This window comes from Capra hircus, chromosome 9 (assembly GCF_001704415.2).
Source record: "Capra hircus breed San Clemente chromosome 9, ASM170441v1, whole genome shotgun sequence".
NCBI lineage: Eukaryota > Metazoa > Chordata > Mammalia > Artiodactyla > Bovidae > Capra > Capra hircus.
The window spans coordinates 88,654,221-88,671,615 of record NC_030816.1 but is presented as its reverse complement, the minus strand read 5'-3'; the positions used below and the strand labels follow the sequence as shown (position 1 = coordinate 88,671,615).

At 48.0% G+C, this 17,395-nt stretch overlaps 1 non-coding gene across 1 annotated transcript; it reads right to left on the bottom strand.

The window, feature by feature from the left end:
• On the bottom strand, positions 16,493-16,565 carry TRNAS-GGA. Its single transcript has one exon. It is a non-coding gene; the product is annotated as a tRNA-Ser (tRNA).

The following is a 17,395-nucleotide window of genomic DNA, read 5'->3' as shown; positions in this document are numbered from 1 at the left end:
GACAGTAAAATGTAAAGAGGGGGGAGGGAGAGAACCTTTGAAGTTCACAAAAAAGCATGACTTTGACCACTTCCTTTCTCCTTTTCGAATTGATGTCCCAGGTATGCTGACAGCCACCGTCGGCTGACTTTACAAGGACAGATCCACTTCCTCCCCACACTGCAGGGCCGCGCGGCTCTCGGCCTCTTAATCCCAGAGCCCAGGGGCCTTCATTTCAGAGACAGCATCTGTAGGGAGCGGATGCGAAGTGTGGATTTTGAAGGTGTGTAGTCAGGGGTGATGCCATGCCAATGCACACCCACACGCGTGCAGAGCGCTCTCTGGATTCAAGTTGAAGGGTAAAGGGTACAAGCCATCACTGCGCCCCCCATTTTGTCCCCCTGAGCTTAAAGGAAAAACAGAAAGAAAGTGAATAGGGATTTTGGCACTGCGTTTTCCTCTGATTTTCACGTCTCAGGTTTAACTTCCGTTGAACGCTTTTCCTTTCTGCTTTGTTTTCAGTATTCCTCTCTTTGTTTAAGAAAAGGGTTTCAGGATTTTAGCTGTTCTGTCACTTTTATACAGTTTAGCATGAGATGTCCTGGAGAGAGTGTATGTGTGTGTGTGTGTGTATGTGTGAATCTCATAGAGCGGATCTTCAGGAGACCTTGCTAGGTTGTGGGGTTTGAGTCTGAGGTTTGAACCATGAGCATGAGAAAAGCATAAAGGATCCTTTTCAAATTCCATAACGTGCCTCATATTCGGCAGTTTTGTGATTTCCAGGTGTAACTTAGTTCGTTGCATCATTTAACAAGTTAAATGATGTTAATGCTAATATCATTTAACAACTTAACAATGATCTTAACTCTGTTTAAAGAAAGGGAGGCAAAATGGAGAAGGAAATGGCAACCCACTCCAGTGTTCTTGCCTGGAGAATCCCAGGGATGGGGGAGCCTGGTGGGCTGCCGTCTATGGGGTCGCACAGAGTTGGACACGATTGAAGTAACTTAGCAGCTTAGCAGGCAAAATGGAGCAGATTTAAACTCTTTGATGTTCAATTCTAAAATAAGAATTAGGGTCATTATAAAAGACTGCTTCCAGGCCAGCATAATATTTAAAGAAAACAAAGAATCTCACAGTCTGTTACTTTTCCTTCAAGACTATTAAAAGGAACATAAATACATACACCCTTTTTGTGGGGTGGAAATTAACCTAGAAACCAACCAGGGATCCTTCCATTTCTATCACTGAACTGCTCCATGTCTGGCTGTAAGACTTCAGATCAATCCCTGAATTCCCTGGGACTCCATTCCCACTTTCGGGGGAAAAAAGGCATTGGTCTCAACCTTTGCTGTCCAGTTCTGCAGCCACCAGCCACCTGTGACTGCTTACATTTCGCTTTAATGCAATCGTTGCTGTTCAGTCGCTAAGTCATGTCTGATTCTTTTGTGACCCCAGGGACTGCAGCCCGCCAGACTTCCCTGTCCCTCACAATCTATCCGTTGGACTGGTGATGTCCTCCAACCATCTCATCCTCTGTCACCCGCTTCTCCTGCCTTCAGTCTTTCCCAGCATCAGGGTCTTTTCCAATGAGCTGGCTCTTCTCATTAGGTGGCTAAAGGATTGGAGCTCCAGTAACATTAACAATCTAATCCCGCGGTTGAGCAGCCACTTCTCGAGTGCTCAGCAGTCCCAGGCGGCTGGTGGCCACTGTACTGTCCGCCCCTCGACCCAAACCCCGGTCTGTGAGACACTTCTGGCCGCTTGCCACTCGCTTTCCTTCATTCATTTCCTTGGTTTGTCCCCCTCCCTCTTTGTCATTTTTGTGTCCTACTATGGGCTTCCCTGAGAGCTCAGCTGGTAAAGAATCCACCTGCAATGTGGGAGACCTGGGCTCAATCCCTGGGTCAGGAAGATCCCCTGGAGAAGGGAAAGGCTACCCACTCCAGGTTTCTTGGTCTTCCCTGGTGGCTCAGCTGGTAAAGAATCCACCTGCAATGTGGGAGACCTGGGCTCGATCCCTGGGTTGGGAAGATCCCCTGGAGAAGAGAAAGGCTACCCACTCCAGTATTCTGGCCTGGAGATTTCCAGGGACTGTATAGTCCATGGGGTGGCAAAGAAACGGACATGACTGAGCGACTTTCATTTTTGCTTCACTTTTCATTAAGCAGTTTTATTTTTGGTCTCCTTAAATCTTTATTTTGACAGCAGTTAATTAATGTTAATCTCTTGAAAGCTTCTATTTTCTGTATAAATACACTTATAATGAACATTCAAAAAACTAAGATCGTGGCATCTAATCCCATCACTTCACGGCAAATAGATGGTGAAACAATGGAAACAGGGACAGACTTTATTTTCTTGGGCTCCAAAATCACTGCAGATGGTGACTGCAGCCATTTAAAAGACGCTTGCTGTTTGGAAGAGAAGCTGACAAACCTGGACAGCATACGAAACAGCAGAGACGTTACTTTGCTGACAAAGATCCGCATAGTCAAAGCTGTGGTTTTTCCAGTGGTCATGTGTGGATTTGAGAGTTGGACCATAAAGAAGGCTGAGTGCCAAACACTTGATGCTTTTGAACTGTGGTGTTGGAGAAAACTCTTGAGAGTCCCTTGGACTGCAAGGAGATCCAACCAGTCCATCCTAAAGGAAATCAGTCCTGAATATTCATTGGAAGGACTGATAATGAAGCTGAAACTCCAATACTTTGGCCGCCTCATGCGAAGAGCCGACTCCTTGGAAAAGACCCTGATGCTGGGAAGGACTGAAGGCAGGAGGAGAAGGGGACGACAGAGGATGAGATGACTGACTCAATGGACATGAGTTTGAGCAAGCTTCAGGGGAAGGTGAATGAAGAGGAAGCCTGGTGTGTTGCTGTCCTTGGGATTACAGAGTTGGACAAGACTGAGCAACTGAACAACAACATACTTGTAATTATTTTCATTTTTCAATCATAGAGTCAAGCTTCCTTTTTATTTACCATAAATCATTAAAGCTATTTGTGCTTCCAAAAAAAGGACAGGCGACAGGGAAGGTTCTGCGGGTCAGCACTTAACCATACGTCTGTGTCACCCTATGGGACCTGAGAAGCAGCACCCAGGACTGCTCACAGCCGCCCACTCTCCCCTTCTGTGGACAGCTGGTGGAATCACGATTGTATTATTTATCACAACAGTTCTGCAGAGTCTTTGATTCATTAGATATGTGATGAGCACATGCTGTAAGCCAAGAATCGTGCCCTGGGCTGGAGACATAAAGACAAAATCCATCGTGGCTATGTGCTAGGTGCCTACTCTCTGTAAGAGGACACGGGCAAACAGAGTCCCAAAGCAGAAGTGCCAGGGGCGGTGTGCAGAGGCTGCTGGGCCTCCTGCCGGGGGTGCTCCTGGAAGGGGCGCTGAGCCTTGGAGGGGGAGAGACGCTTTGTCGCAGCAGTCACAGGGGAGCATCGTGAGATGAAGACTCGAGTGGAGTTGCTGAGGTCAGGTGCAGGATGTATCTGCAAGCTCTCCACGTCTCCGTGGGCTTCCACAATAAGAGCATCAGTCTTCACACGACGGCCAACACAGAAGCATTTCAATTAAAAAATGCATTTTATCAATAATTCACATAACAAAGGTGAGTTTTGCATTTCTTTCATTCCTGGTGAAATGGAACGCACTTCCATTGCTTCACTGACGTGCGTTCTGCAGATCGCTTTCATCATCGGCCATTTCTGTGTTGGAGGGGATGCGTATACACACACATGTGTTGATGATTCTATTTCTTTTTGAGCTCTACGACCTCTTCATTGGAATATTCATCTTGTGCCAGTCATACGGCTGCAAAAAATTCAAGTTTGTTAATTCACTTCTTAAAAAATTATCTTTTTATTCTCATTTAGCATCTAACAGCAGAGAAGGCAATGGCACCCCACTCCAGTACTCTTGCCTGGAAAATCCCATGGGTGGAGGAGCCTGGTGGGCTGCAGTCCATGGGGTCGCTAAGAGTCGGACACGACTGAAGGACTTCACTTTCACTTTTCACTTTCATGCATTGGAGAAGGAAATGGCAACCCAGTTCAGTGTTCTTGCCTGGAGAATCCCAGGGACGGGGAGCCTGGTGGGCTGCTGTCTATGGGGTCACCCAGAGTCAGACACAACTGAAGTGACTTAGCAGCAGCAGCATCTAACAGAGGCTGGCATGCAGTAAGCACTTAATACATGTTTTGAGTGAATGAGTGATGACGAGCACTTTAAGAGGGTGACTAATGTCCAATTTACTTTAACATTTTTTCCTTTTTCTATCTAGACAAATGTCCAGTACACATTATATATCAGTTCAGTTCAGATCAGTTCAGTTGCTCAGTCGTGTCCGACTCTTTGCAACCCCATGGACTGCAGCACACCAGCCTCCCTGTCCATCACCAACTCCCGGAGTTTACTCAGACTCACATCCATTGAGTCGGTGATGCCATCCAGCTGGCTCATCCTCTGTTGTCCCCTTCGCCTCCTGCCTTCAATCTTACCCAGTATCAGGGCCTTTTCAAATGAGTTAGTTCTTCGCATCAGTGTTATACACGCAGTGTGTCAATTCCCTTTTAATGTGTATATATTTTTAAAAATTGGTTAATTTAGATATTTGACAGCTCCAGGTCTTTAGTTACGGCATGTGGAATCTAGTTCATTGGATCAAACCCGGGCCCCTGCATTGGGGTGCAGAGTCTTAGCCACTGGGCCCCCAGGGTAGTCCCAGATGCTTATATAGTTTAAATTTGTGGAAGCAGAGACAGTTTCCATTATTAGGTGATTTAGAAGTTTCAGTCTTTTCCTTTGTTGTAGCATGTCTTCCCAAAGCAAATCTTATATAAACACTGACCTGTGTTGTGGTTCTGTACATTGGCTGAAGGGTGAAGACCTCTGAGGAGCTTGAAGACATATAGGTGCCGGGGGCCACCCACCTCCCCAAGAATTTCTACCATGTGCCCACTGGAAAGCCGCGATAAACCGTGATTCATATTGTGTAGCGCTTTTATGATTCCATGTTCTATGTTTATCTGATTGAAGCAGAGATCTGAATTATATTTACAAAATATTTAGCCGTTTGCCTTAAACCTGCCTGTTATAATCCATCGGTTGTTAAATCCATTCTCTCCCAACTTGTTTGGAGCACCATCGTTTTCACAGATTCCACTTTCAAGGACATTTGGACTTTGCGTTTTCTGTTTTTTCTGAGTGGTTCCTGTGATGGCGCCGTACAGGAGTCTGTAGACTGACTTCTCCCTGGTTACTTCTTCTGGACGTGGAGCTCACATTTTTAAATTGCACTCATCAATTTCAGGCTTCCCTCATAGCTCAGTCAGTAAAGAATCTGTCTGCAATGCAAGAGATCTGGGTTCGATTCCTGGCTCAGGAAGATCCGCTGGAGGAGGGCATGGCAACCCACTCCAGTATTCTTATCTGGGAAGTCCCAGGGACAGAGGAGCCTGGCGGGCTATAGTCCATGGGGTCACAAGAGTCGGACACGACTCAGCGACTAAACCAGCACCATCAATTTCGGTTGATTAAGTAGAAAGGCACTAGAGAGTCATGGGGTGAATATAATAATTGACAGAACCATCTGGATTGGTGGCTAGTGAGTTAAGATTAAAAGCTGGTTTATTCTTGACTCATTTAGTGTAAACGCGTTTAAAGCGAAAGCTACGATCATAGATTCATTCAACAACTTTTTGCCGGGGTCAAGGCTTCTCCTTTGAAGTCGGGTCTGCAGATTAGTCCCCTGTGGCTTTTCTTGCATCACCAGCAACTTGAACGCACTATTCACATTTCAGATTTCTGGTTACATGATTAGTTAAACCCTCCTGGCACCAGACCTAAATGCAGAATCCTTTTCAGACCCTCTTCTTTTTCTCCCTTGACCCAGTCCGTTGGTGGTCTTTTAGGTGACCTACCTGTATGTGCCTTCCCAAAGCAGTCGGCATAGTGGTCATGAAACAACAGTCCTTGCTCTGTTTGTCGAGACAAGCGACAGTGGTCCCACCCCTTCCAGTTATACTTTTCCAGTGTATGTAAATAGTTCATTAAATTATATGACTTTAATTATAGCTGTACTTGGCATTGGACGGGAACTAACACAGCTGACCCCCGATGACCGCCACTTTGGTGATGGATGGAGCCACGCAGTCACACAAGCAGGTCCTGCCGTCTGGCTTAACTGGCCCTGGTGCCTGTGGGCATATTTCAAGGAGCGTTGAGGGCTAGTCTGGTGGGTGGTTCAGTGGGGTTTCAGGGAGGTTCTGGGGTGGGGAAGCGCCCCACCGGTTGGGAGCACCAGAAGCTACACTCTCGGTCACTCACTGTGACCACAGGGTGAACTGAGAGGGCCTCCTGAGCGTTCAGTGTGGCCACCCCCAGGGACAGTTTAGAGGCCAGAACCCTGGGCACTGTCCCCTCAACACTCTCTTCCTCCCCACCCCCCCGAGATCCCCCACCCTTGTGACTAACACCCCAGACTCAAGGTGGCCGAGGCCAGGCCTGCTGTCTGTCCCTGCATCCTCCCACGCTGGGCCCGGCCACATCGTCTGCACCCAGCCCAGCAGCCTCTGTGTCCACTCTGCTCTTTGTTACCCATGCTCATTAGCAGAGTCACTTCAAAGGGACCCCCAGCATCCTGTTAGCCTCGCCCTCAAAATACTTCAGTGTTGACCCAGTGCTCCTAAGATAAAGACGAAAGCCCCAGTCTCGAGCCCCTGTGTCCTCAACTCCCATCTCACTGGCCTTTGGGTCCTGAAGTAGATGAAGGGGGTCTTCACTGGGGCCTCCTAGACACTTTTCCCTCCTGCTCCCTCCTCCCTGGCCCTCCTCCCTTCCCCTCTACCCCACCCTCCTTCTCTCCGAGGCTCTCAGCTTTGGGGTCCCCATCCTCAGGAGCCCTCACCCAGCTGCAGTTTCGGATGTATTTCTGTGGCTCTTTGGTTAATGACATCTGTATCTCCTGAAGAACTCAGACCTCTTGGGGACAGGAATCCTGTCCGTGACACCCTCCAACGGGCCCGCCATGGCTGGCACAGGTCTTAGCAAACACTCCATACATCGTTTATGGAGTATACACTGGAGCAGATGATAATAACAATAAAGCTTCTCACAGAGTCTGACATGTAAGATGCCCTTTTACACACACACACACACACACACACACGTGTGTATATATATTTCCTTTTTCCTGTCCTTTTAATCAATAGGACCATGTTACCTGCTCAGCGAGGCATATCATATTGGGCTGCATGTGATGTGGGTGACAAATGAAACGGCGTTTACCTTCAAAATGATTTCTAGACCATTTGAAACAGGCAGGTCTCAGACCACATCTCGACAGACACACAGACTGGAAGTTTTCCATAGGAAAGGTGCAGCGATTTCCTCAATTGGCTTGCAGTAAACTGAAGATCCCTTGGAGGAAGAAATGGCCACCCGCTCCAGTATTCCTGCCTGCAGAATCCCAGGGACAGAGGAGCCTGGCAGGCTGCCGTCCATGGGGTCGCAAAGCGTCGGACACGGCTGAGCACAGCACCTACAAGCTGGTCTCCATAAACCTCCACCTCCGTAACTGACTGTCACAGTTGCCGATGATGCCAAATTGCAGCTTATTTGTAATATTAGACTTCTCCCTCCCCCGTGGAGAGCACCGGGATGGGCAGGCAGCCTTTGATCCCGCCTAGGTGTGTTAACACCGGAACAGCAGGGAGCCCCAGGCGATGGCTCCCAGCCCAGCCCACCCGCACCGCCTCACCACCCGCTATCTGCTCGGCCTGATGAAGGAACTACTTGAAAGGGCTCAGGCCCTCGTCATAGCCGCGTCAGCTGCGCCCACTGGGGAAAATGGTTTAAGAAAAACGGCGTGAGAGTCACTGGTTAATTTGAGTCAACAGTGAGTATGCGATTGGGACTTGCAGTTTGTATTTTGCGGCGTCTACAAACCTTCCTGCAAAGCGCCCGGGGGCGGGCAGGGCGCTTCTCTCTCTGCTTTTCCGGAGCTCTGAGCCCCGCCTGCGGTCCTCGCCGCCCGCCGGGGGTGCTTCGGACCCCAGCCCACCCCTCGTCGCCCCGGGTCCCTTCCACAGCCAGCAGACCCATCTCCCAGCAGGTGGTTCCAGGGGCCGCTGTCCTGCTCCTGGTCTGCCCGCTGCCTGCTGGGCAACACGGGACCCCTGGAGGGGCATCCTTGACCACCCTCTCCTCTCGGGAGACAGGTTGACCTCCATCCGCGGAGGGCTCCCGCCGCCCGCTCACCTTGGCGATTGTGTCAGGACCGAAGGGTTTTCCTGATCCCCCGGGGCCTCGGCCTGCAGGTCTGGAGCGGGGCTTGGCTTCCCTGCCAGAGACTGAAGCCGGCATCGCCGCAGAGAGAGTCTTATATCCGAGCGCTAGACCAGTGGTCAGTGACAAGGCCCGGGCCCTTCGGCTTTGCAGAAAAGACAGAAAATAGTGAAACCAGTTTTCATTAAGAGGGAAAAAGTACAGTATGTGTGGATAGACACAGGGTCAGACTCAGGGAAAGAGCTGCTGAGTTGTGCCCTCGGGCGGTTTGAATTACTTTCAGGAGTAGCTCTCCCAGGTCTCTTTGGTCAGTTGTTTTAACTTCCCTGGTTTGCATCCATATTTGGTTGGTCTCGGATCCTCCCAAGTGGGTGCCGCATCTCTCGGCTAAGACAGATTTTACTGACCAGGGTCTGAACCCGCACCTCCTGCTCTGGCAGGTGAATTCTCCACCACTGAGCCATCAGGGAAGCCTGTCTGTACAACTCCATTTAAAAAACATTTCTGAATATCACCCGTGGTGTATACAATAAAGGCATGTTTCTAAAGAGTCAATAACTTAAAACTTCTGGAAAATCATTGAAAATCCAATTGCTGATGTAGTGACAGCTTTGGCAGGAATTAAGGAGAATGAACCTGGGGCAAAGCTACAGACCCAGCATCGTGTGTCTGCGTGTGCATACTCAGTCGCTCAGTCGTGTCCAGCTTTCTGCGGCCCATGGAAAGTTTCTGACAGGCCCCTCTGTCCATGGGATTTCCCAGGCAAGAATACTGGAGTGGGTTGCCATTTCTTTCTACAGGGGATCTTCCCAACCCAGGGATCAAACTCGAATCTCGGCAATTTCTTTACCACTGAGCTACCTGGGAAACCCAGATACAGTATCATATGTGAAATTAATTCATTGAATCGTCCTAGGCAAACTCAGGCAAAATGAGTGGACCAGAAGTGGGCAAAGATATGTAGGATGTTATTAATCTGATATTTAATAAAAATAAAATATAAACTATGTGAGGATGGCTATAGTGACATGTGTCATGAGGTGGGCCCTGGCCACGCACTCTTGCACCACACAGAGGTTACCGGTCCATTTTGAATGAGACACTTGGAAGATTTTAATGTGTGATGAATGGAAGCAAAGAGTTCCAAATGTGCCGACCTTCTCTGAGATAACAAACAACGACTAGGTTGCTACCTGGCAGAGTTAGAAAGTCTAGCCAAGACCCTTCCAGGGAAAGATAAAATTATCACATTTTATTAACACTAGCCCGTAGTTTGCATTGGGGTTTGCTCTCAGAGGTGTACAGTCTATAAATTTTGACAGGCGTGCACTGCCGTGTGTCTACCACATTAGTATCATACTGGTTAGTTTCACTGCCCTAAAAATCCCATGCCCAGTCTATTTATCCCCGCCACTGCTCAGCCCCTGGCAACAATGACCATTTTATTGTCTCCTCGGTTTTTATGTTTTCCAAATGCCACACAGTTGGACTCGTACAGTATTGTAGCCTTTGCAGAATGGCTTCTTTCACTCAGGAATATGCATGTAAGGGTCCTCCGTGTCTTTTCATGGCTTGACGTCTCGTTTCTTTTTAGTGCTGAACCATATTCCATGGTCTGGATGGACCCCGCTATTTATCCATCAGCTACTGTAGAGCACCTTGACTGCTTCCAAATTTTGGTGATTATGAATAAAGCTGCTATAAACATCTGTCTTTGTGTGGACATTAATATTCACCTCTTTTGAATAAATACCAAGGAGCACCATTGCTGAATCTTGTGGTCAGAGTATGTTCAGTGTTATTAGAAACTGCCAAACTGTCTTCCAAAGTGCCTGTACCGCTCTGCACTCCCTGTCAGCAGTGAATGGATCCTGGTCAGCATTTGGAATTGTCAGTGTTTCAGACCAGACAACAGCCATTCTTTTCTTCTTTTAAAACTTTTTATTTTGTATTGGAGTATAGCCAATTAACAGTCAATTCTAAAGGAAACCAGTCCTGAATATTCATTGGAAAGACTGATGCTGAAGCTGAAGCTCCAATGCTTTGGCCACCTGATGAAAGAACTGACTCATTGGAAAAGACCCTGATGCTGGGAAAGATTGGAGAAGGCAATGGCACCCCACTCCAGTATTCTTGCCTGGAAATTCCCATGGATGGAGGAGCCTGGTGGGCTGCAGTCCATGGGGTCGTGAAGAGTTGGACACGACTGAGCGACTTCACTTTCACTTTTCACTTTCATGCATTGGAGAAGGAAATGGCTACCCACTCCAGCGTTCTTGCCTGGAGAATCCCACGGAACGGGGGAGACTGGTGGGCTGCCGTCTATGGGGTCGCACAGAGTTGGACACGACTGAAGCAGCTTAGCAGCAGCAGCAGCAGCTGAGAAAGATTGAAGGCAGGAGGAGAAGGGGACGACAGATTGTGAGACAGTTGGATGGCATCACCGACTCAACGGTCATGAGTCTGAGTAAGCTCTGGGAGACGGTGATGGACAGGGAGGCCTGGCTATAGTCCACGGGGTCGCAAAGAGTTGGACACGACTGAGCGACTGAACTGATGGCCGATTTACAGCGTGGTGATAGTTTCAGGCGGACTCAGCCATCTGTGTTCGGGTATCCATTCTCCCCCAGACTCCCCTCTCATCCGCCACATAGCACTGGGTGGAGTTCCGTGAGCTGTCCAGCAGGTCCTTGCTGGTTCGACACCGGCTGTTCCAGCAGGTGTGCAGGGGACTCTCTTTCTGACTTGCGTTTCCCTGATGCCACGTGATGTGGGGCAGCTTCTCAGATGCTCCTCTGTGTGTCTTCTTTGCTCAGCAGGCTTTTAAGTCTTTGGCCCATTTTTTGATTGTGCAGATTTCTGATTGTTGACTTTCAAGTATCTTTTGTATATTTTCAATACAAGCCCTCAGATATTGTTAATGACTTGATTTTGATTATTAGTGGCTGCAGCTTGTGGGATCTTAGTTCCCTTACTAGGGATGAAACCCAGGGCCTCCTGCAGTGGAAACTCAAAGCCTTAAGCCTTGGACTGCCAGGGAGGTCCCCCTTCAGATACGTTTTTGCAGATATTTCCTCGACTCTCTGCCTTGTCCCTTCAGTGCTTTAGCAGCGTCTCCCTCAGGGCCCACGTTTTCCATTTTAATGAAGTGCGGCGCATCAGCTTTTCCTTTCATGGACTGTGCTGCTTTCAGTGTGGCAGCTTAAAAACTCCTTGCCAAACCAAGGTCACCTGGCTTTCTTCCTGCGTCCTCTTCTAGAAGTCTTATACGTCTGCCTTTCACATTTGGAGGCTGCCAAGGTGGTGCAGTGGTCAAGAATCCGGGAGACACTGTCAAAAGACTGAGGAGACAAACCAGAGACTGGGAGGAAATATTTGCGAAAACATTTCTGAGGGCGAACTTCCCAAGAACCCTCACGTGCCTCGAATTAGAAGATTATACTGTGGCTCTTGGTTACATATACGATGGTCAACCTTCCAATATACCAAGAGTGAATGATTGGAATTGAAAGTTAAAAACACAGGCATCCTTGCGTCACGTCTTCATGAGGGAGAGGAGGCGCCTCTCCATGCCCAGTTTGCCGAGAGAGTTTATGCCACTGGGTACCGGATTTGTCCAAATCATTTTTCTGTGCCGATGGATTACTTAGCCTGTTAATATGCTGGTTTGCACTGACTGACTTTTGAATATTGATCTAGCTTTGGATATTTGGAAATTCTACTTGGTCATTTTGTATACATGGCTGGATTGGGTTTGCTAATATTTTGTTGAGAATTTTTGAGTATACGTTCATGAGAGACATTACTCCGTATATATATATATACATATATATATATATTTTTTTTTTTTTTTTTTTTTTTTTTTTGAAGGGAGAACATATTTTGGACTTTGCTGCCAGGGTAAATACTAGCTAGCCTCATAAAAGGAGTTGGCAAACATTTCTTCCTCATCCATTTTCTTGGAGAGATTGTATAAAATTTTGCATTAATTCTTACTTCGAAAGAAAAGAAAGAAAGTGAAGTTGCTCAGTTGTGTCCAGCTCTTTGCGACCCACGGACTGTAGTCCATCAGATTCCTCCATCCATGGGACTTTCCAGGCAAGAATACTGAAGTAGGTCGCCATTTCCTTCTCCAGGAGATCTTCCCCACCCAGGTATTGCACCTGGGTCTCCCACATTGTAGACAGACGCTTTACTGTCTAATCCACCAGGGAAGTCCAATTCTTACTTAAATGTTAGATAAAATTACCTTGTGAGATCATCTGGGACTGGATATTTCTAAATTAAACTTCTTTCACGGTTTTAAGACTTCTGAGGTTAAGAAGGTTATCTTCCTCATCTTGGCTGAGTTTTGGTACTTTGTGGGTTTGAGAAATGACTCCATCGTGATCAGAGGACAAATTCTGTATGATTCCAGTTTTTAAAAGCTTGCTTACATTTCGATTTTTGTTGTGCTTCTTATTTCTCATTCCTCTGTTTTTCTTTTCTTGATTTCCTTTGGATTATCTCAGCATATTTTAAATACCATTTTCATTTATGTATAACATTTTTGATCATATCGTTCTATGTAGCTTTCTTAGTGGCTGTTCTAGATATTATGACACGTTTAAGTTACTTAGCATGGCCTGCTCAACATCTTAGCACTCTGAGTGAAGTATTGAATGGTTACTCCCATTTAGGTCCTTAATTCTTTCTGCTTTTAAAATAAAATCGTCTTGAGTATTTCCTCTGCACACATGGAACACTGCACCAGATAGTGTTATAATGTTTGCTTCAAGCGTCAAATCTAATTTAAGAATCTCATGAGAAGGACAGTCTACTATCTTCACCCAGGGAATTACTCTGCTACAGCCGCCGTAACAAAATCCCACAGGCCGAGCAGCTTAAAGAACAGAAGTTCATTTCTCACAGTTCTAGAGGCTGGAGGCCAAGATCAAAGCACCAGCAGGCTGGGTTCCTGGTGAGAGATCTCTTCCTGGCTTGCAAAGGGCTGTCCTCACGTGGCCTTCCTTTGCATGAGAGCAGCCTGGTGTCCCTTCTTCTTCCCCAGGAACACCAGTCTTCTTGGATCAGGGCCCCATCCTTAGGTGACCTTACTTTCTTTTTAAAAGGCTCTGTCTCCAGACATGCCACATAGAGGGTTAAGGCTTCAACACAAGGATTTGAGGGGAACATAATCCAGTCCATAACACTTAAACGCTTTTTTCCCTTTCTGGAAAGAATGGCGACCACCTCGTGCATGTATGGACCCTCTTGGGCAGGAGCCATGCTGGCCTTCCCTGCACCGTTCCACTTTAGTGGACGTACTGCCAAAGTGATTCTTCCAGTGTTTTCTCGAACGCTTAGACAGTTCTTGTTGATTGAGCCTATTTCTCACCATAGAATCTGTCTCTCACATAGAATTTTTTCCCTTTATGACACAGATCACTTTTGAAAGCAAGTTATGAGTGTTAATAAAATCCCTTTGTCTTAGTTGACTGAATCTCAACATGTCCTTAAAACATTATAAGTATAGCACTTTAGAGAAACCCGTTGGTAATATGTAGGCTGAAAATCAGATAATAGCATTATAGCAATATTCAGTTCCTAAATCTGGTCGTTTTAGTGATGTTGTATAAGAAAATGACTTTTTTTACTGGGAAATATATAATAAAATATTTATGAGTAAAGGGTCATTGTGTTTGTAACTTTCTCTCAAATGGTGAGCTAATAATAATAACATTAGCATAATTATATGTATACATATAAAAACATGTAAAAAGCAGCATAACTTCCAAAATGAGCAGAGGAAATGAACACAGGTTATAAAGGGACAGTGGGTCAGAGACCTCAGATCTGGACGTATTTGAGAATGCTTATAAACTCTGAGATACACAATTCTGACTAAAACAAGGAAATAAAATATTTGGAAACCTTTGAATCTGTTTTGTCGGGAGAACTGGAAGGGTAGGCCTGCTGGAGTGGGAGAGACCAGACGCTTTCTGGCAAAGACCCTGGCCTGGAGACGACAGGGCACCCGTCTGGCTCCAGCACTTTGGGCCCCTGTGAGAGGAGCCGGACCCAGCAGGACGGGCAGGCTGACCTGCTCCCGAGTCCCGGGAACAGTGATTGGCACCCGAGCATCCCAACTCACCCAGGTTCCCCTGGGCACCCTGAGTGCCAGGAAGCCTCCTCCGCCAGTGTGCTTTGCACCCTAGTGCAACGCTGGCGCCCTGTGAGTAAGCAGGAAAATGGGCCCCTAGTGGGCCCCCGCCCCGGAGAGCCCCCGCCCCCCGGCCGGCCCGGCAGTGGCGTCACACTACGCGGGCACACGGCCGTGCAGACCCTGCACCTGGTGCCCAGCATGCTCGCAGAACCAGCAGTGAGAGGAGCCAAGGAAAAGACGGAGGAACTCGTCAGTACTGCGCTGTATCTGAAGCACCCCGTTCCTGCCTGACCAGAGAATACGAGGTCCAGCTCCACCGCTGCGCTCTGCATGAGACACAGAGCAGAGCCGTCAGAACGCGGAAAGGGAGGTCCCGGCACCATCGAGCCGGAGACGGTGTACACGCACGTCTTAAATCCGGGGAGAAGCCTCACTGAGACGTGGGTCTCAGCCACACTGGGCTGCGTTTGGAACCTTAGCCTTAAATAACAGGGGACCTTGCCCCGCGCCGCCCCCGGTCTGGGTACAAAACGCTGAGGCAAGATCCCCACTTTGTGAGTTGTGGTGGAAATTGGAGGGCCACGCTCGGCTGCCGGGGCCGGTGAACTGTGACACGGGAGGATACTTATTAAAAAATATCTCACGTTCCTCCTAAGGGCCTTCTTTCTCGGCTTACGGAGTGGAGGGAACAGCGTGAACAGTGAGAAACTGCAGCCCCGCCACCCCGAGGCCCGGAGCAGGTGAGCTGGGGGTGTGTGTGCCTTTCAGTCCCTGCTGGACCGCCCTCCCCCGTCCCTGCACCCGGCCCCTCAACCCCGACCCCACCTCCTCCCACCCTGGGCGCCTGTGGATTCCACCCGTTCCGCCTGAGAGAAGGCCCAAGGTGTCAGGGGTTCAAAGTGAAATTCAGTGGTGGCGAAGAAGAAAAAGCCACAGACAAATGCTTTTCTTTACCATGAGAATAGCCACAAAGCCCGGCTGAGGGCTGAGCAAAGGTTCCCTTCCCCAAGATAAAGGGGTTATCTTCACCATCTGAAGTGCCAGCCTCCAAGCCAGATACACTGGCTAAGTCTCCCAAGAGCATGTCAAGGCCACCTTAGGAAAACCTGAGCCATATTTGAGCTTCTTAGGGTGCGAGTGAATTCTTGAAACTCCTGGAGTCTTGCTGCACAAACTTTCCCCTAAAGGTTTACTGTCGTTGGTTATGAAAGCTGGCATCGGACTCTGTTTAATTCATTTATAGGTTAAAGTTTAAGGGAGTAAGCTCCAGAATTCTCCCAGGCTCAGAAAAGACCCACACCTTCAGTAAGGTCCTCCTGTGTACAAAGCACACGGGGCGTCTCCTGGCAGTCAAATGAGGGACTTTGAGAAGATGGTCTTCTTAGCAGCTTGGTCAGACTGTAAAATTGCATGAATATTCATGTGTAGAAATCTAGGGACCAGATTACAGGCGCCACCCCAACAGGACAAGTAAACTGGAAACACACAGACACTAATGCCTTTCACTGGTAACACAAACCTTGTCCTATAACTAATATAAAATTGAAAGTGTTAGTCGCTCAGTCGTGTCCGACTCTTTGCGACTCTATGGACTGTAGCCCCAGCAATCTCCTCCATTCATGGGATTCTCCAGGCAAGAATGCTGGAGTGGGTAGCCATTCCCTTCTCCAGGGGATCTTCCTGACCCAGGGATCCAACCTGGCTCTCCTGTGTTGTAGGCAGATTCTTTAATGTCTGAGCCTCCAGGGAAGCCCCTCACTAACGCAGTCTATCTTGAAATCTGATTCCTTAAGCGAAGGGGTAAGTGGTAAGCAGGTGCTGTGGGACGGTCTGAAAGACGGACTCTTCCGTTATTTCTGGCTTCCCTTCCTGGGTCATCCTCAGCTGTGTGATCACCCCTAGACGTGCTGGGTCACAGTGGCCAGCTGGGGCACCTGAAAAATGTGCAGTTCTAGGCCTTTCCCCAGAGACTGGGTTTGAGTGGGTCTCTGTAGCCCGCCAGGCTCCTCTGTCCACGGGATTCTCCAGGCAAGAGTACTGGGGTGGGTTGACATTTCCTTTTCCAGGGGATCTCCCCGACCCAGGGATCGAACCTGGGTCTCCCGCATTCCAGGCAGACGCTTTAACCTCTGAGCCACCAGGGAAGCCTACAGGGTCTCTGGGGGGACCCAGGAATCTGTGCTGTTATCAAACGTCTCAGCGAATCCCTGTGATTCTGAGGATTAGACAAACACGGGAAATCCTGAATCAGAGCCCCTGCCCGTGACCACTGGTGCTGGCTCGGTCTGGTGGACATGAAGTTAAGGGATGGCTCACGGGCTCAGCTCCTTCCTTGGCTCCAAGTGAGCCGTGCACGTCCCCACCAAGGCCTTAGGGGGCTGAAAACTCAACCCAACGGCCCTGATTTCTGAGTCCTCCCTTCCTCCACCTTCCTGGTCCCACTTGTTTCTTGGTTTCTTTTCACCCATTTGGAATTTTCTCTAACCTGATATTCTATCACTTGGCATTCAGTTGGTTTTATTGGTTGGTCAAAAAGTTTGTTTGGGTTTTCCCATAACATCTTATAGACAAAGCTAAATGGACTTTTTGGCCCACCCATTACTTTAGCTTTCTGACTATTTCTATGTTTTGTTTTTAGTGGGGTTTTTTTTTTTTTCATTTCTCCTCTTCTACACTTAGGGTGATATAATTTACATCACTATTTTTGAATTTTTAAAATGTTGTCTCGAATACTGCACTTGATGCCACCCTTAATTACCCTGTGCTTAGTCCGTGCAGGTCTTAGCCTGGGAGTCCGCTGTCCGTGAGATGTTCCGGCAGGCCAGCGGCATTAACGTTATCTTGTCGACTAGTTTATACCAGAAGGCCAGGGTAGGGAAGTCTAAGTATTAATATTTATAGCATACCCAGAATATTTTGACATAGATCCAAAAGCATTATAAATATAAAATTCAGAGAGTAACTGCTAGGTTTA